General features: G+C 37.3%; 1 protein-coding gene across 3 annotated transcripts in view; it reads left to right on the top strand.

Moving 5' to 3' along the window:
- Nucleotides 1-20,851, top strand: part of Prr16 (proline rich 16) — a 284,272-nt gene that overhangs the window by 90,922 nt on the left and 172,499 nt on the right. Inside the window, exon 1 of one of the 3 annotated variants that reach the window (XM_048419415.3) lies at nucleotides 2,994-3,056. The exons of the other annotated variants lie outside the window; for them this stretch is intronic. The gene's annotated coding sequence lies outside the window, so the exon portion shown is untranslated. Of the gene's footprint in view, nucleotides 1-2,993; nucleotides 3,057-20,851 lie in introns of those variants that run through there. 3 annotated transcript variants of the gene reach the window in all.

Raw genomic sequence — 20,851 nt, 5'->3', positions numbered from 1 at the left:
CATTTCACCTGTTATAAATAACTCTATGAATTTTTATGTATTATGAGCCCTCTTGACAGTTTGGTTAGCTTATTTTATGAAGAAAAAAACAGAATATGGAATTTTCAATTTTCTTTTGTCTTATTATATTTTTAAATATCTACTCTTCCTAAAATTTACATTGCACATATTAATTGAGAACTGTAATACATACTGTATAAAGCTTAAAGTATAACAAGTTTTAGTTTCCTTAAACATTTATTTTCTTTGTCCCATAAAACTTTTAAAATCCTTTCTTCTATCATTTTAAAATGTAGGTACATTCTTATTTTTTCAGAGTCACCAACTTTGATTGTAATAATTCAGAGTTTCTTGTTTCTTTTCAATATTCTCTAGAATTCATTGATCACATTCCTCCTAGGTATTTTTCCGAACTCCTTTACCCACCGTTCCCCTTGAGTTCTTTAGAAGCAATTCTTTTTCGATTCTACCTCTTAGTGAGATCACACAACACTATCTTTTTGTGCCTAGCTTATCTAGCTGGATAAAGGTGCAGTTCTATCTATGTTTCTATAAATTATAGGGCCCATTGTGCTCGCATCAGTAAGACCACTAAGCAGGACTGCCTGTGTATATTTACCAACTTACCTGCTCATCAGCTGATGAACACTTGCACTGTTCCCATGTCTTGGCTCTTGCAAAGAGTGCTGTAAAATGAACACGGAACTGAGAATTTCTCTTTAACATAATGATGTCATTTCCTTGGTACACATCCTGGAGTCGAATTGTTGAATCATAAGGTAGCTCTAATTTTAATTTCTGAGATGCCTCCATGTCATTCTCCATAGTAGCATTGATGATTTACAGTCTCAACAGTAGTATATTAGACTACACTTTTCAACACATCTTTTGCATTAATTGATGACTTAAGTTTTTAATGGGCTCTTCTTCAATCTCATTTGGAGTTTGACTTGCATGTCCCTCATGATTAGGAGCACTACAGTTTTTATCCTGTGACTACCGTCTCCATTCTGAAATGTCTATTTACAACCATTGATCATCTTTAAATTAGTTTATTTACTTTTAAGGCTTGCAACTTCCTATGCATTCTGAATATCAAACTCTTGACTGATGCACACACTGCAAATATTTTTCTCTATTCTGCAGACTGCCTTTGCACCTTTTCCTTGGCTGTGCAGAAATGTTTTAGTGTGATGCAATCCCATCATTCTATTTTGACTTTTGCTTCTTGTACTTTTAGAAAGAAAAACAAATTGCAGGATCTTTTGTTCCACTCTAATCCCCACACAAATCATCAATAAAATATGTTAATGTTCTTTTGACAATGGCACATTTTCTATGGTCTGTGCCCACAGGTCATATGCTTTCCACTTGGCACAATGTGTGTTAGGGGACAGCTATGACTCTTTTGCGCTTATGTTTTAGAACTTGACTACAACACTGTGATCTCATATTCAGCGTGGCAGTTTGACAGGGTTACTGGGTGTTTAGATACAAATACTATCTTGAGAGTGTTTATGAGACTGTTTTGTGTGAGATTTAACATTGCAGCTGATAGATTGCGTAAAACATATTGCCCATCCTAATTTCCAGGCTTTCCTTATTTGTGTTAAAATTCTTAATAGAATCAAACATTTGAGCTTAGGTCAGTAGGACTAAAGGCTTACCTAACTGATCCACAGGGCCTTTCTTTTCCTGCCTTTAGAAAGATGGAAACAACAATTGTTTTTGAGTTTGACTCTGTTTATTTTTTATTGGAAATGATGTTATTGATTCTCCATGTTTTTCAGTCTTCAGAGTCTGTAGAATTGCTCCACCACACCTATCATGTGTGTGCATGTGCATGAACACGCACACACACATATGTATTAAAAATTATATAAGCATTCATATATATATAAATGGATATATATATATATGAATGCTTATAACTTTTCATGAAAAAATATATATATATATCTGAATGCTTATAACTTTTCATCTTTCTTTTTTCTCCTGGAGAATTTTTATAAATCACTTCTTAAAATACATAATCTTTATGTTGAGAGACTTAATTCGAGGAAATGGTTAAATGGGAGCAGATGATTACATAATCTTGTAAGTTGAGTTCACATAAATGTGATTCACATGAAACTATATATAGTCACATACAGATAAAAGCAAAATGTATTTCAAAGATGTTCTTTGAAATTTTAACAAAGAAACTGAAGCACAAAATGTTTTGTAGTATTATCTAAGTGTCCTTGTTTGAAGTTTTTCTATGTCCATGTTAAGAAATAACTAACATGAAATCTCAGTTAGCAAGGGCAATAAACTCTGAAAGGTTTGAAAAAAAACACAGAAAATATCCTAGAGAAAAACATAGAGAGTATGGGGAAGGAGTTAATGGTTCACTGAGGTCTAGAAGATGAACTTGGCAAGCCTTCATCCTCGTAGGATATAAATTTGTTACAGGTCTGTTAGTTCAGTTTTCAGAAAATGAAATAGCAAAGAAATAATACTAATACCTTCTTCAAGGCAGATCTCAGTTCCATAGGTTCCTGGGCTCTCATCATTTATCTATTAGATATTATCAACTTATATAAAAAGTCTTGCAAATAAATGAAAGCATCACACATCAAAATCAAGCAGACCCTAAATATACATTACTCAGCGATCTATACAATTAAAATAGGAATTAGAAATCGACACTGTGGAACTTCACATTAAATTTTATACTTTCAGTGCCTAGTATGCTTTATGCACTTATGTTTTTAGAAGCAGATAGCTTTCTGATATCTGGAGAAACCCAGGTTGTGAATGCCGATTACCAGAACACCTTAGAAATTTTTAACAGCAGCCGATGAAGCATGAAAGAATGCACAGATGTGTACTTTGATTATGAAATGTTTGATGTGCCTTCTGCCTCTGTGTACAGTGGGTCACATGAGCAGTGGGAGGTGATAAAGCACCTGGACATTTATTACACATTAGCTACAGGTCAGGCGCAACAGGAAGACCTTTCTGCGGACTTACTGGATTTTCCTCAGAATCAGAATCAGAGATGACATAATTATGTGAGTCTTACAGACTGGAACTAAGTTCAGGCTGCTAGAAAATGATTGAAATAGCACGGAAAGCCAATCACTTTGGAATACTGAGATCTAATTGTTAATTAACTTATGAACAAAGGGAAGAAATAGAAGAGAGAAGGGATAAAGAAAACAAAGGGAGAGAATTAAATTAGCAATATTTAGTATGAAGATAGGCATTGCCCTAAATATACTTTGAAAAATAGCAAAAGGGTAAAAGGGAAAAAGTCCATTATAAACCCCAAATCGAAGGACTCTTTTATTTTCCCTCTGTTACTATGTAGCTCATACACTCATTTTTTTCGTAAAGCTGTCCTCACTAGGCATAATACTTTAGGAATTTTCTGATACAATGATTCCGTATAAATAATTTACTGTTGTACAAAACTATACTGAGTAAGCGAACTGTAATTACAGTAATATCTTCATTGTTGGCATGCATCTATCACTGTGACATGCAGGACAGACAGTGACACCAGTTAGGTACTTCTTAAAATAAATCTTAGTACAATCATTTTCTTCTAAAGATCTATTTCACATGAAACTTTGTGTTGTTTCTTTACACAGCAGTTTTGATTTAAGAGGTATTCTATTGATGAATACATTTATCAATGATAGATAGTGTCAACTCTGAGCAGGGAAGTGACTCAGCGGTTCAATATTTACCTGGCATGCTCTGGTCTCAGCCTGCAGAATCACAAAACAAAACGAAAAGTAAAAGAGCAAGTAGTTATAGCCACCCACTCTTTACCTTATAATTCACTTCTAAACAAGTTACCTATCGTTGACTTTTGATATAAAGTATCTCTATGTCTTTTACTGAAGGAGCTCAGAAAATTGGGGACACTTTTTTGGAGTCACAGTGCATGCGTTTGTCAAGTCGTTTTTTTTTTTTTTTTTCCTCACTCTTCTCTGTCATCTCAAGAAAGTCCTGTAATGATACTGATTAGAACCATTCAAATGGAGATTATCTTTGCACAAAGTAAGCATTATGTTTATGAACCTTTCATTTCGTGTAATATCCTCACCTGCAGATTACCAAGGCTTCTATTATCCCCTCCCTCCACTGGGTGTGAAGATCATCATCAGCCTGGGCCCTTTTGAGAGCTGAGACTGACAAAAGTTGCTTTGTTTTTATTCTTTCAACACCTTGAGATGAGCTGAAGGCTGTGCCTTTCCCGGGAAGGAGTTCGTTCACTGAGCTTCTGGCAGAGATGCAGGTCTGGTTCATAAACTCACTGTTCTGGTTAAGCCGCAGTAGTATGATCTTTCAATTTTCCATACATTTTATCAGAATACGTTCTGCACAGGTGCTAGGAACACATCGCTTTTTCCTTGTTTTGTCATAAATCGCAGACATCTCTTGAATTCGAATATCTCCTTTTGCCCTTCAAATCAATAATTTACAAGTTATTGTTTTCAATTTATCTGTGCATAATCTTATGTAACTGATATTAAGTGACTGGGTAAGGTAGTGGTAAGATAGATTAAGGTAGATCATTCAAAGATCATCTTTACTCCTGATCTTTACAATTGTAGATTTAATTAAATTTACATTATAGAGCCATTTCTGTTGTTATTTTTCTTTAATTCTCATAGCAACCTTGGTAACAAGGTACAATTATTCCCTTTAGAAACAGGAGAACTGAAACATAGATTAAAATATAAATGATAATCCAAAAAGGAAGTTGAGTTATATTGGCCTCCGGAGTACACTATTTAGTGGATTAAAATGGCATGTTCCAAGAAAGCTTGTGGAAAGTCTGTGGATGTATTTGATGTTGAGTAAAAGGTTTCTGTGGATGTTAGGATGAGCTATAGGGCCTGTATGGTGAAGCATTTGAACAGCATTCATACAGCCATAGGCTCTAGGTTCAACGCTTAGTTCTTAGGTGAAAGAAAAGAAACCAAGAAGATAGTGATGAGCCACAGGCTGGAGAGATTAGAATAGAATCATAGGGTGATGGAGCAAATGTGTATTTCAAAGAGATGAGTTCCTAACTAAAGTATTTGAATGGAGTTGAGTTTGGGTTCTATAGACCAGTGCGGTTTTTTGTTTGTTTGTTTGTTTTTGCCAAAAATAATTTAAATTTCATTAAAAATAAAAACTAAAAATAACAAAACAGAAGCATCTGTGCACTACCAAACCCTGTCAAACGTAGACAGAATATTTCAGAAGGCTTCAGAGATAACCTGGAAGATTCCATCAGCAGGAATTTAAATATTCTTTTTAAAATGATTTCACAATCTTCCATGATGGTAATATTAACTGTGGGAATGTAAAATGTACATTTGATGCTTACTGCCAATAAAAACCATTCAGAATGTATAGGACACCTCAGATTTCTTTAATTCTGGTTGAAAATTGATGTTCTAAGGTCCAAGCAGCCTCCCACATTCATATTGGTTGTCTATTAATATCTAACAAGTCATCCTTGTTAGATATGTTTGGTTTAAAAATAACAATAATAATCTATTTCTGTTATTATCATGATGTCTAGAAAATTCAGATGTTAAGGGCTTAAATTTATCTATGTTCTTATTCCATCACGAAATTGCAAGGTCAGATATTGCTCTTGCTTGGAATATCTATGTGGGGCATCTCTGTGTAGTTTGTGCATACAGCATGATGGTTGGGTTATAAAGGCAAGCGACTTAAGAGAGTGTGCCATGAAAAAGTCTCATGAACTTTTCACATTCTAACGTCCCACTCTACTCAGCATCATTTTCTCTAGCTTTTTTTTTCTTTTTTTGGTAGTGACAGTTATGAAGTTCTACAGCTGTGAGTATATACCATAGCCACTCTGCCTGTCCATATCTGATGTCAAAACCATCTGCAGATCTCCAACTGTTTTCAGCCTTATTGACTGTAACACACTTCTTTCTTTTGGGCTGGGTCAACTGCCTGTTAGCAGGTTTCCTTAGTGGGTATTCCATGACTCTGGCATCTCCAATATCTTGGGTTCTCCAAGGCAATCCAGGTTTTACCTTCACAGTTTCCCATAATGGCCTCTCTCCAGCTCTGCACACACCACACGAAATTTCAGGAGAAAAACCTTTGAATCTCATTTTCACTGTAGGGTTTGTAAATGCTACATTTTAATAGAAAACTGAAGGTGAGATATCTCTCTCTCTCTCTCTCTCTCTCTCTCCCTCTCTCTCTCTCTCTCTGTGTGTGTGTGTGTGTGTGTGTGTGTGTGTGTGGTGTGTGACATATGTCACCATACTTAGAAAATACAATCTGTCATTCCATCTGAGAGTTCTAAAAATTACCAAGACCTGGCCACAAGGAAGGAAGCAATGAGTCACATTAACCTCCTGGAGGTATTTTATTAAGCACATCAGGGGTTACCACAAGGAAACACTTTATCCTGTTTCTCTTTTCCTGGTGAATATTTATACTGTAAATCCTCATGAAATTTTGATGTGTTAGACTGCCAAGTCTAGCTTAGTTGCCTGATGCGAAGACAGCATCCCCCTGTTAGTGCATGTGCAGAAAACACTAGCTCCTGAGTGCTGACTACCTAGGATGTAGGCTGACTACCTAGGATGTAGGCTGACTACCTAGGATGTAGGCTGCCTCTAGCTGTGTGATGCTATGAAGGTTCTCAGAGCACCAGCACAAACAGCTGTCATCATGTAGGTAACTGACCCTGGCTGCCTTAGGTGATCCTGAGATTTTTAGGCATTTCAAGGATGTCTTTGGCTATCAGATTTTCATTAATGGTATTTTTGGTAGTTTGAATGAAAATATTCCCTATAGGCTCATATAGTCGAATGCTTCGTCACCAGGGAGTAGACCTATCAGGATGTATGACCTTGTTGGAGTAAGTGCAGCCTTGTTGGAGATCATGTGGCACTAGGGGTGCATATTGAGGTTTCAAATGCTCAAGCCAGGCCCAGAGTCTCTCTGTCTGGTCTCACTAACTTCTCATCTGGATGTAGAATTCTCAGCTACTTCTCCAGTCTACCTGTATGCCTCCATGCTACCAGAATGTATAGGACACCTCAGACTTCTTTAATTCTGGTTGAAAATTGATGTTCTAAGGTTCAAGCAGTCTCCCACATTCATATTGGTTGTCTATTAATATCTAAGAAGTCATCCTATAATCTGTTGGATTAAAAATAGCAATAATAATCTATTTCTGTTATTATCATGATGTCTAGAAAATTCAGATATTAACTGATTCAGATGAAAGTGTCCTAAAACTCTGAAGCTGTAAGCAAGCCCATTAAATGCTTTTCTTTTATAAGAGTTGGTATGGCCATATTGTTTAATCATAACAATAGCAACCCTCACTAAGACAGTATTGCATCACTGTATTCAAGTAACCTTGATTTTACTTAATAATGGCTCCAAAACACAAGAGTAGTCATGCTGGCAGTTTTAAAATGTCAGAGGAAAAGATGTAAAATTCTTTAATTAAGTGAGCAGATGGAAGTTTTTAATTTAATAAAAAAAAAGACATTACATATTCAAAGTGCTAAAAGCCTTCAGAAAGCATGGAGCTTGTATTCATGGAATTATGAAAAAGGAAAGACAGCCATGTTTTCTCTTACTTTTGTACCCTCAGCTGAAAAAGTTTCAGGCACAGTGAGTGACAAGCCATCAGCAAAGAGAACAGTAACCACTGAGTATGTTACTATCTATGGTATCATGAATTCCTTGTAGGTCTTGGAATTCACCCTGTAATCGGAGACTGGGAGGTAATGTGACATCTAGGACATAGAGGAAATGTTTATGTTTATTCTTTAAGACTGCTGAAATTGAAAAATAATTTATGCCCAGGTAATGCTGAATTATGCATGTGCAGCCTATATATGGCAGTTCTGTTGAACTTGTCCATATTGGGTTTTATTATCTAAGTTGATGAGGATGGCTGACTAGGTCTCTTTCTCAAGAGGTCACCAGACTTCATTACAGATGGTTGTGAGCCACCATGTGGTTGCTGGGTGTAGAGAGCCGCGTGATGCCATGCCTTAAAGGTGGCGCTGGTTTCAGCCTTCCACCTTCCTGACAGTGAGTGCTCTCAGGTGTGAACAACTCCATACATGGCTAACGCTATCTGGCTTGCTTCTGCCTTGCTGGACCTATCTGCATTACCCACATGACTTGCTGGGGCTGGCTACCCAGAGGTTATTTAAGCTATGGGCTGGCTCTGCCCGGGGCGAGAGGTGCAAGAGGTGTGAGAGGGTGAGAAGCTTGTTCAAAAGTCCTGAATAAAACCGCAGTAAGAAGAGTCCGGTGGTGCATCTTCCTTGTTGGCAAGGCAGACGCTGCCACAGCTGAGAAGTGAATTCAGGACCTTTGGAAGAGCAGGCACTGCTCTTAATCACTGAGCCATCTCTCCTTTATCTGAACTACATATAAAACTCAATGGCTTCATTTTCCTGAGTTCTGGTTTAGAGTCTGAACTTAGTAAATTTAGAAGAAGACATTAGCATTTATAAAACTTAGACAAAGGAGAGAATCTTAGAGGTCAGGTCATTGTTATATAATTCTAGTTAAGTACAGACTAATAAACTGGTTTATGAAGTAAAAGTACTTCAAAGTTGAGTAACAGATTGAAGTTAATTGCTATTTTTCTTGCCTATATTCTTGAATTTTAAAAGATTTTTATGAATGCTGTTTGAATTTATTATGCTACATTTATTGCTTCTTTTACTCACTAGACAATATGAAATTTGATGCTTAAGCAATGTTTTTAAATGCACAATATAGATCATCTCCATTTTATAGTGAACTCTGTGTATTTTAAGTGGGCTTTGGGTAGCCCATAAATGAAGCATTTAGCAATTTCCAAAATCAGAAATAATTTTTTTTCTGGCTTGATTTCAAATATAACATTTAAAATCAAGAAAATACTTTATAAAAGAGTAGTCTCCTGTGTTTGTCACCTGTATCCCATGCAAGTCCATGCGTTAGCCCAGTGGGTCAGTACCTCACAGGGGTTTTTAACTGAATTTACAGTCCATGAAGAATTTGGCAACAATAAAAAGCTCCTGGGGTCACAGTGACCAAAAATAAATTCAGAAGCAGAGGCACAATGAATTTCAGGAAGCGGCAGCCTTGCTCCTGAGTACAGTCTTCTTGCTTAGCTCTGATTGTGAGGCCATACCAGGCAATGTGTGTTCGACCTGAAACATCTCAACTCTGCGTATTCACTAACTATAAGGTTGAAAAAAGTTCTTTGCAAATCTGTCTACTGTAATTCTTGGAATGTAATAAATTACTAAAACCTTAGACTATATTATTCTAGAATATTTGATTTTAAAATTACTTTGAATTTCATAAATTATTAAGTGAATTTGGTTAGGGTTTAGGACAAAATTTTTAGCAATATTAATTGGTCCCAAACATGACTATGCCGTTTATACTATATATATGTTAATTCTTATATGTGTTAGTTCTTAGAGAGTTTCATATACTATATTTTAATCATATTTACTCCCTCCAACATCTCTTCCCAGACCCATTCCTTCTCTACTCACTTTCTTTCTTTCTTTCTTTTTCTCTGCATCAAGTCAAATTTGTGCTGTCCAATTTTCTTGGATGTGTGGTCTTCCACTGGAACACGATTGACTTACCAGGGTCTATAGTCTTATAAGAAACAGTTTCTCAGCCAACACTTGCCAATACCATGCCAGGTAGGGATGGAATTTTGTGTCCAACTCCCATTGCCATGCTGGAGTTTAGTCTGGCTTAGGTTTACATAGGTTTTGTGCATACAGATGAAATCAAGAGTAAGCTCATATGTGCGGTTTCCCAGCTATGTCTCCCAAACATTATTTCTTTATAATCATCTACTACCTCAGGCTCAGTCTGTCCCCTTGTCTACAATAATGCCTGAGCATTGGGAGAAAGAGGTGAGACATAGGCATTCTATTTAGGGCTGAGCATTCTGCAGTTTCTTACTGTCTACAACTTGACCAGTTCTTGTCTCTGTTTTAATCATTCTCTGCTGCAATAGGAAACTGCTGAAATGAGGGCTGAGGGGTGCATTGATCTATGGGCAAGTCATTAGCAAAATAGTAGTAGTAAGTTTTTCTATAAGAACTGTCTAGTCAGCAGAGTTTCCAGCATTGATTAATAAAAAATCAAAATATTGACAAACTTAGAAAACTGAATATTTACCAAAGATTTACTTCTTTTGTAGAAATTAGTAAGCATATCTGCCATATAAGCATGCAGATTTGCTTTCATATTTTAAAATTATAAAGTTATATCAATACTAAGGAATCATTGTAAATAATTCTCTTAGGTTTTGCTGCCAGTAAAAGCTAATTTGTCTCTATTTCTATATCTATATTCCTTAGGCTTTGGTGGTTTGGTTGAGAATGGCTCTCATAGCTACTTATATTTGAATACTTGGTTTCTGGTTCCTGGAACTGTTTAGACAGGATTACAACGTATGGCCTTGCTGAAGGAGGTGTGTCACTGTGGATGGGCTGCAGGGTTTCAGAACCTCACACTCTTCACAGTTAGATCTCTGCTCTGGGTTGTGTTTCAAGATGTGTGCTCCCAACATCTGCTTCAGAACCACACCTGCCTGATGCTGCCATGTGCTATAATGGTCACAGACTCTAACTTTCTGAAACTGTGAGTGCCCCCAAACGCTTTTTTTTTTTAAATAATCGCGGCATTTTATCAGAGCAATAGAAAAATAACTGACACATCGGCTTATATAAGGTTTTCTCCAACCAAATGGGCTGCAATGCGGGAAAGCTTAAGCAGACACTGCTGTGTGCTGTCCCGCGTTTTCACCCCATCCCTCCTGTGAGACAGCGGATCCACAGCAACGGCCAAGTCCTTAGCCACAGCGTGTGACCATTCCACACAGCAAGAGATACCTTCTAACTGGACTGAATCAGCAGCTGTTTTCAGACTCTCAAAAGAACTTTTTCTAAGAAGAGTAGTTAAGGAGGATCTGCAGGGGCAAACCGGTAAAGTGATACAATACTTATTCATTTGGAAAAAAAGTGAAAATTATATAAAAAAAATGAAATGAAGAGTGAGTAGAAAATAATATCTCAAAAAGACAGCAATGTGGAAGGAAAGGCTCAATTGTTAAAAATCATGTAAAAAAGGTCAACAGGCTTTAAAATAGTACAGGAAGATAAAACAGATATGTAAGTTTACCCCAGTGCATGAATTTCTTATTGAAATGGGCATGCTGCTGACTATTAAGTTTAAAGTAAGTGGGACGAGAGCATTTAATTGGTTTATAAAATTGCATTATTATTAAAAGAATTATGACTAACTAATGTAAGAAATAAAAGACTTGGTACTTCAGTTTTAAAAATAGGTAATCGTTCTACTAAGAGAAAACAGAGTATAGTATTATTCTTGCTTAAACTCTAATACTAAATACCTATCTAAAATGATATTTAAACACTTATATCTCAATTATATTTTTTGATTGTGAATTTCTGTAACTCGTTCTTAAATTCTGACAATGGACTCATCTGCTATTTAGTCACCCTGATTTACCCCCTCCAATTTCTTTACGTACTTACTGTCCAGTGTCAGTCTGGTAGACTACATCTTTAATCTTAGTACCCAGGAAGTTGAGGTAGTAAGCTCAAAGGTCTAATGATAACCTGGACTACCCTGTGATATTCTATCTCTAAACAACACACACACACACACACACACACACACACACACAATTGTGCAGAAGTAAAATTGCAACGTACCCAGTGTTTTCATTTTCTTCCATCTAAAATAGAATTCAAACTATTCATATTAAAATTCAATGATAATAAACTTTCTTTTAATGGAAAAGAGTCCCAATAAGCTTTCTGGCTTAGAATATTTGTCTTCAATTTCTTTCCAATGTAACTTTAAACTCCTTATCCACTCTGGGTCAGTCTTACTAGTGTGAAATATATATAATAGTGAAATCCACTTTATAGGTTTACTAGGTTTAAATGAGTAAGTGTATTTTAATAAATAATGAATCTCAATATCATAAATCTGAGTTCAAATTAGAAATCTGATTTCTAATTTGGAGGTACTATATGAAATATAGCTTCTGCCTTAAAAAAAATGTGTCCTCAAATTGGCGAGGAGGGGATTTACTTTCTGAGAGTTTTTTACTGGCTCCCAACTTCTTACTTTCCACGATGCCACTCGGGTTCCCTACAGTGCTTTCTATTTAAGTTTCAAATATCATAATCCATTTATATTTTCTGTTACCCACCTCCTCAGGATAACCAAAGAGAGCCAACCTGACGCAGTTTAGTTGTCTCCCCTGAGCTCCCTCTGCAGCTGTCACTCTAGCACACTGGGGCTTTGACCAGGTGGGAAAAGGTCACAGTGGAAAAATAGATTCTCTTCTCAAGAAGACAACTTAGAATCAAGAACGATTTTCCGTACATATTTACAGCAATATCATCTATGGCACTTTTCTCTATTTGAAAGCATATGATTGATGTTTTTATGTATTATGTATTTTGAGGGAGTTCTTTTTGAGTAATGTTTACTATGAGACTATTTCCATCTCAAGTTTCTATAGCTGAGATAGAGTAGGTAGTTATGACTGGAGAGATGACTCAGCAGTTGAGATCACTGGCTTTGCTTGCAGAGGGCCTTGGTTTGATTCCCAGTATGCACATGGTGGCTCACAGACGTCTGTTACTTCAAGGGATCTGAGGTGTTCTTTTGGCCTCCAGCACAGCCATGATGCCCAGACATACATGCAGTAAAAACACCACACAAAAATAAAAATAAATAAATACAAAGGTTTTTTTAATTTTGTTTTGTTTTTTGGCAAAAATCTTTATTAGAGTCTGAAAGTCATCTCAGAAGTTAAGAAACTGTGGATCTTGTCATCTCGGCATATTGGAATAGGCGTCAAAGACAGCCTAATTTTGATTTATGTGGTACTGTTGTGGGTGGAGATACTCCCCATTTCTAGATCATTATCTTCAGCAAGATTAAACCCACAGGCCTGAATTTGGGGTGAGGAGTTGTTGCCGGATGTTTGTTTACATGGTGTGAAGATGTGTCACTATGATTGGTTTAATAAAAAGCTGAGTGGCCACTAGCTAGGCAGGAGAGGTTAGACAGAACTTCCAGGTGAGAGAGGGACTAAGAGGGGAGAGAGGAAGATGAATCTAGATGTAGGGAAATTGCCAGCAAGATGTGGAGGGAAGCAGATCTACACTATGGAGAAAAGGTAAGGAGCTTCCATTTATCACTAGATAAAGGCTCTGTGATGACAATTAGGGTAGTCACCAATCTTATCACAGTAGATGGCCAGTTCAGGCACCCTCTCCATTATTACTAGGGAGTCCAAGCTGGGGTTATCTTTGTGGATTCCTGGGAGTTTCCCTGGTACCAGGTTTGTCATTAACCCAGAAATGCACCCCCCTTCATCAAGATGTCTCTTTTGTTACTCTCCCCCATCCTTTTGAAGAAAGTGAGGAGGGATTACAATAGACAGAGTTGCCAAAGACATTATAGAGGCACCCAGAGACAGCTGAACTGAGATTGTGGAAGCACTCTGCATATCTGTGAAAGTTATGCAGTTTGGTCTGTTTGTACTGCTCCTAGCATTGAGATCAGGACCCGTCCCTGGAGTCTTGGCAGAGGCTGCTTCCCAGCTGCCCAGACCCAAAATAATCACACAGAAACTATATCGATTACAGTAGTGTTTGGTCAATGACTAGTGTACTGGTGTATTTCTAGCTACTTCTTACATCTTGAATTAATCCATTTCTATGAATCTATGAATCACCACTAGGCTGTAGCTTACCGGTGCTGGCATGTTACTTCTTCAGCAGCGGCATGACATCTTTCTGATTCTACCTTCGTTTCTTCTCTATCTCTGCTTGGAATTCCTGCCTAGCTCTATTCTGCTGTGCCATAGGCTCAAAGTGGCTTCTTTATTTACCAATAGTAATAAATCTTATTCACAGTAGAAAGAGGAGAATCCCACACCACTGTAGCATAGCTGACTTTTGGGAACCTGTTCTTCATGCTGGATTACCTTGTCTAGCCATTTATGAAGGGGGAGAAGCTTGGTCGTACCCCACCTTGATTTACCATGCTATGTTCAAGCCCAAGGGAGACCTGCTCCTTTCTGAATGGAGATGGAGAAAGAGTGGGTGGACAGGAAGGTGGGTAGACAGGAGATATTGGGGGAGGGAGGGAGATGAGCAGATGAAAGTTAGGAGAAACTTTTGTAGGTATGAAAAATGAAAAACTGTTTTAAAAAATCTTAAAAAACACTAAACACAAAGCAAACATGTACATGCATACCCAAAACATGCAGGTACACACATTTATGCATACCTAGATATACCACATAGAAACAACCATGCTAGCCAAAAAAGACCATGTATAATATTTTTATAAATGCATGTACCCAAATTAAATTATGATGGAGTTCTTTGAACTTTTGGGGTTGTATATGATCTGCATATTATAAAGTCAAATGTAAACTGGATATTAATTCAGTTGATTAAGTAAATTCAAAAGTTGTTCTTTCCATTTTTCATTCATTTTGTTTTATGAATTGTATTTGTAATAATGTCACACTTTTTAGTAGTTGCATGTGTTGTCAAAACATCTAGGATTTGTAAATAGTATTGATGGATGAAATCTTCACAATCATGGAAACTGTTGTATCATTTCATGTTAAGAGTAAATTTCCAGGACAGGCTCCAAAGCTACAGAGAAACCCTGTCTCAAAAATTAAAAAAAAAATGGCTAATTTTAAAATAGCAAAACATTAACAGTTTAAATAATATATATAAAGAACTCAGAATTCCTTATTGTGGACTTCAGATATACGCATTAAAATGCTTTGATTCTCTTCTGAAACCCACTAATACAACAACTTTGCTGGAGTAGTTTATGTGTTCATTTGTTGTAGATGAGAAGAAAAGGCGATCATTGCTGTCATAGCCTTATTTTTCATGCAATACAACAGCTTGAACGTTTATGTAGTATTTTGGCTGACTATCACTTTAATCATCAAGTCACTGGAAAAGACAAACTAGCACAACCGGACATTTTATGCTGTTATAATTTTGTCATAGATGATAATGAAGGTGTCATCTCATCTCATCTTTCCATAAATTTTGCTAACAAAGTTATTTGGTTGATGTCAATATACATTTCCACAGTATTCTCTTTCAAGTATACATTTCAGAAGGAAAAAAGATTATTCTTCATGCTGTGCATAAGTACTCGAGGGTTTGGAAAACAAAATTCAAAGTATGTTTAGAGGAGAAGTACTCTGATCACTGGGTCTGTAAGTACAGGCTCTTATTTGAGCTAATGGGAGACCCAACCTAGTTGTGAAGTGTTGTGGGCCCAGGTAATCTCTTCCTGTTATGCTTTCATAGAAAATGTAACATAACACCTTTCCAGGTCTACGCAATCAGCTTTAAAAAAAATATATGATTTAAGAACATAGCCACAATCAGGAAGCAGTTATTACTTTGTGTTTTTCTATATGCAGAATGAACATTTTTATTAAGATTATGAAAATAGAAAGAGGACTATTTGGGACAAGCAAGGGAATTGGGAAATGAGGGAAAAAGGAAGATGGGACAAGAAAGGAAACAGGGGAGTAGAAAACATCAAAATAAATTATAAACTGCATGAAAATATCACAACGGCGCCTACTGTTTTATCATTTCATACCGTCTAGTAACAAAATTATCTTTTAAAAAGGTAAATAGTTCTTATGGGCCCTTCAGAGGATTGGAGTTCTGTTCCCAGCACCTACAATGGGTGACTTGCAATGTGTGCTGATCAACCTTTAGTGGATCCAGTGCTGTTTTTGGTTTTTGTGAGCTCCCACAGGTAAACACACACACACACACACACACACACACACACACACACACATGCACACCACACACATACATATCAATAAATAATAAGAATGAGTACTTAAAACACTAGCATATTGGGGGAGGGAGGGAGATGAGCGGATGAGTTAGGAGAAACTTTTGTAGGTATGAAAAGTGAAACATTGCTTTAAAAAAATCTTAAAAAACACTAAACACAAAGCAAACATGTACATGCATACACACCACATGCAGGTACACGCATTTAAGCATACCTAGATATACCACATGGAAACAACCAGGCTAGCCAAACAATACCATGTATAATAAAGACCATGTATAATAAAGGCTTGGAACACTCTTCTCCAGGAGTTTCTATAGAAATAATTAGAAATGTAACTTTTCAACGCTTATTTTTCCCTTTTCTTTGGTAACCATACTATCTGTAGCCAATCCTTAGAAGGACTGTACTTCAAAGTTTAAGTTGAAGCAATTTGTTTCCTCATCTTATCTAATCATCTGGATTCTCACAAAACCTTTTAGTATTGTGTAGGACATGCGGGAGTATTTTTATTATGTTGTGAAATTTTCATTATGATATCTCCATGTCTTAGGTTAATGTCTTATTTTGTGTAAAAATGTACTTGATGCTTTCTTAAGTATTCTTGTATTCTGCTTCCTTATACTTCGGTTTCAACTGCTATTGTAACTTTTCAGGTAATGCCTTCCTTATCAGTTGTGTATTCTTTGAAAATTGTATGCATGTTTATAATGTCTTGTGATTGCTTTTCTCCTATCCTCTGTTATGTTCTGCCCATCTCTACCCACCCCACTTCCCCCTTCAAGTCCCTTTCTGAGATTCATGTCTTTTTGCTTTGTTTTATGGCTCACTGAATTTGACTAACACTGTCTGCATGACCAAAGCATTGGAGACAATCATTAGAGACTGGTGACTTCACCAGTCTGTGGATAACTGAAGGCATCCACACCTTTCTCAACCTGATGGCAGTCAATGGTTCAGCAGTGTCAGTGTGGGTAAGGCTCTGCAGCTCCTCTCATTCACATCTGAATGCTGACATTCTCTGCTAGACTAAATAAATACATTCATCTCCCACTGCTTGAGTTTCCAATCAGTAGAAATGAGAAGCCCTAACAGGCCCACAGCAGGGCCAGCAATGCTCCTGATATGAGGGCAGGATGTACATACCTCTCTGAACTAACAGAAACTTCCAGCACTAGACAGGCCATCTACTGAGGGTCTGAGTCAGACTAAATGGTGAAGGTTGAAGCAATTGCAACAGAGCTAAATGTGTTTCCTGTGTTCCTCTGACCCAGAAGATATCAGACCCCAGAGCAGTAGTTCTCAATCTTCCTAATGGTGCAGCCATTATTAATACAATTTCTCATGGTCATGGGTGACCCTCCCAACTATAAAATTGTTGTTGTTGCTACTTCATAACTGTAATTCTGCTACTGTTATGAATAGTAATGTGGGTGTTTTTGTAGACAGAGGTTTATCAAGGGAGTCACCCCCAACAGGTTGAGAACCACTGCCTCAGGGTATCTTAGGAGCTGACCTCCCTGTCAAACAGCTGTGAACCACTGCAATTAACAGCAAGATATATGAGGCTCTATTTCAAATAAAAGAGAAGGAAAATCCAGAGCAAAACAGACAATGTGGAAAAGCCCTGGATTTAAACTGCAGGTTCTTGGACTATGAACCAGGTAACTATGAGGTGAGAGAAATAGATACAGACTAAACAGGAAAACTTCAGCAAAAGAAACTCATAAAATGATGACTGTGTTGAGGAATTCTTTTTTTTTTTTCTGGAAAAAAACTTTATTTACTTGGTGTTTTTTTAATTAATTTATTTATTTGTTTATAAAAATTTCCACTTCCTCCCCTCCTCCCCATACCCTCCCATTCCCCCCACTCCGTCTCCTCCTCCCCTCCCCTCCCTCTCCTCCTCCCTCTCCAGTCCAAAGAGCAGTCAGGGTTTCCTGCCCTGTGGGAAGTTCAAGTTCCTCCCCTCTCCCTCCAGGTCTAGGAAGGTGAGCATCCAAACAGACTAGGATCCCAGAAAGCTAGTACATGCAGACAAATCAAGACCCAGTGCCATTGTCAATGTCTTCTCAGTCAGCCTCCATGTCAGTCACATTTAGAGACTCCGGTTTGATCACATGTTGGTTCAGTCCCAGTCCAGCTGGCCTTGGTGAGCTCTCATTAGATCAGTCCCCTTGTATCAGAGGGTGAACGCCCCCCACACGGTGTGCTGAGGAATTCTAATGCAAAAACTGACAACAGAATCAACAACTGATACTAAAAAGGACACAAGAGTGGTTTTGAACGTTGTGATAAATACCTTAAAATATACTTGTGTTTAAAGAGGTCAAGAAACCAAACTGTCTTTAGAAAGGGATAAGAAGTTGCTATAGAAAAATAAAATACATTTGTTTAGAGAGATAGTTTAGCAGGTAAATAATGCTTGTTGCGCAAGTATGAGGACCAGAGTTCAAATCCCCAGGATCCAGTTTAAAAAAGCCATGTGTGGCAATAATCACCTGAAACACTGGTGGAGTGAGGTCAAAGACACGAGGATCACTGGGGTTTCCTGGCCACCAGCTATGTCTCAAGCAAATAGCATGAAGAGGGCTGAATTTCCACCTTGTGTGGCCTTTTCTGGACTCCACACACACTCACGTGTATATCCACCATAAACGTACATCAGATACTCACACAAACCAGAAAAATAAAACAAGCAAATAAGATTTAAAATACATGTGTGCCTCATCCAAGCTTGAGACAAAACCCAGGGAGGAAGGAACTCTAGCATTAAGCTATTACATTTCCAAATTCACCAGCCTCAAGAGTGCTAATGTTTTCTGTCTCCGAATAAATCACTGGGTAATTTAAGGTGCATTAAAGGAATGAATATTTCACTCATTCTGTTTAAGATTTAAAAGCGTGTGTTATATATAGTAGCCGGGACACGGCCCAGAGGGCTGATATTGGCCTGGAGGGAGTGCTCTGTGCTTCCTCAGTACTGTAATGACAATCTCGATTTATTTTTCCTTAGGACTAGAGAGGTATTTTTTAAAAGAAGTTTAATTAAATATATTTACATCATTTCTCCCCTTTCTTCTTACTTACCCCTTTTGTGTATGTCATCTCCATATCCATGGCTTCTTCTCTACTGTTCCCTATAGAAACACATAAACATAAGTACAACCTGCCGAGTCCTTTCAGAGTTGCACATTTGTGACAGTATCATATTCAAAGAGAACCAGTTCGTACCAGCATTTACTCACTTCCCTGGCAGGTTAAGGAATTTATCTTTGCGTGAATGTTTGTAACCACTTTAAATCATAGTACGGTTTTTCTTGCAATGGTCTTACCATTTAATTTGTTCTCAAGGTTGTCATTACCATCGAGCATGTGTATATTCAGCTAAATGAACTTTAGATAAAATAAAGTATGTTTTAATCTGGGCTGCTCTTATACCTCCCAAAGGCCTTGTGTTTCTCTTTTTGTTGCCTGGAAACATGTGCAGCATTTCATGTTTGACAGAATTTGATAAGACAATTGCAGAGGTTTTTGATAACCAAAGAAGAGAATACTATTTAATATTCCCCACATGAGACTTCATTTTCCTATTTGTTAGCTCCTCCAAATGAACTTTTGTTGGAGTAAATGTATTGTTCTTATGCAAAGCAGGTTTTATGACAAGGTCCCTGGTCTACCTTTGCACCCAGCGCAGATCCTCTTACTACTGAAAGCAGCACTGAGTTGGAATCCGTAATGAATTAATATTCAACATAGAAGACAGAGGTGAAGAATCATTAATGAAAAGAGGAAAACAAACACAGTGAAGTTCTGCATCCACAGTGACTACTAACTGTGGAAGACTCCAAATTTCATAATCATTTTGCATAAATTTTTTAAAAGTTACTACTGAATGGTCTAACATTTAGAATTAAATGATATAATTCTGGTAAATTAGTTTAAGTGTTTCTGCTGTGCTAAGTTTTACTGAAAAACCTTCAGTTGTAACTTGGGCTGCTTTAAAATGAGTGCTTTGATCATAATGAGTCTCTGAACTCCTAGAGAGAATTTCATATCTTCTTTCCTCTTACCATAATGCAAGCTCTGTTTTATAGTTGACTAGTTAGCTGGCAGTATCTTACTTATTATAATTTCTTGAATGTAAAGTAGACCCTTTGTTCCTATTTCTCCAGGATTAGAAAAGTATCCCAAGGAAGGTTTCTGCTGCTGATCTCAGTATCCGGTGAGGAAAATTAATCCTAGAAATGCTCCAAAAGTGAAAGAAAGCTGACTTCATCCAGGAAAGATCAGGTCTTAACATATGATTTTTTTTTCTCATAAGAAAGGTATTCTCAGGCACAGGCTGGGGGATCTCTCTGAGTTTGAAGCCAGCCTGGCCTACAGAGTGAGTTCCAGGACAACCAGAGATGTTACACTGAGCAACCCTGACAAATACGAAAAAAAAAAAAAGGAAAGAAAGAAAGAGAAAAAGAAAGGGGATATTTTCGCTAAAAAATTACATAGTTGACATATGTTCTGTTTGTTTTCCCCATGCAGTTATAAAACACTAAGAAAAGCAACATGGAGGCAGAGGGCTTATGTGGTTTATACTTCTAGGTCACAAGGGAAGTCAGGGCAGGAACGCAAGGCAGGAATTTAGAGAAAATAATCATAGAGACGGACTGGAGAGATGCCCAGTGATATACAACACGCACTGCTCCTGCAAAGACTGGATTAGTTTCCAGCACTGTTCAGTGGCTTACCAGCACTTGGAACACCAGTTGCAGAGAATCTGACACCCTCTTCCAGACTCCATGGGAAGGCACAGCCATAACCACATAGCACACCAACATAGTGCACATAAACTCACACTGGCTCGTTCATAAATATGCATATATATATACATTAAATGCATGTGTGTATATATATA

This window comes from Myodes glareolus, chromosome 13, assembly GCF_982192425.1.
Source record: "Myodes glareolus chromosome 13, mMyoGla1.1, whole genome shotgun sequence".
In the NCBI taxonomy this organism is placed as follows: domain Eukaryota; kingdom Metazoa; phylum Chordata; class Mammalia; order Rodentia; family Cricetidae; genus Myodes; species Myodes glareolus.
The sequence above is the reverse complement of the archived record's forward strand: the minus strand, read 5'-3'. Positions and strand labels throughout refer to the sequence as shown.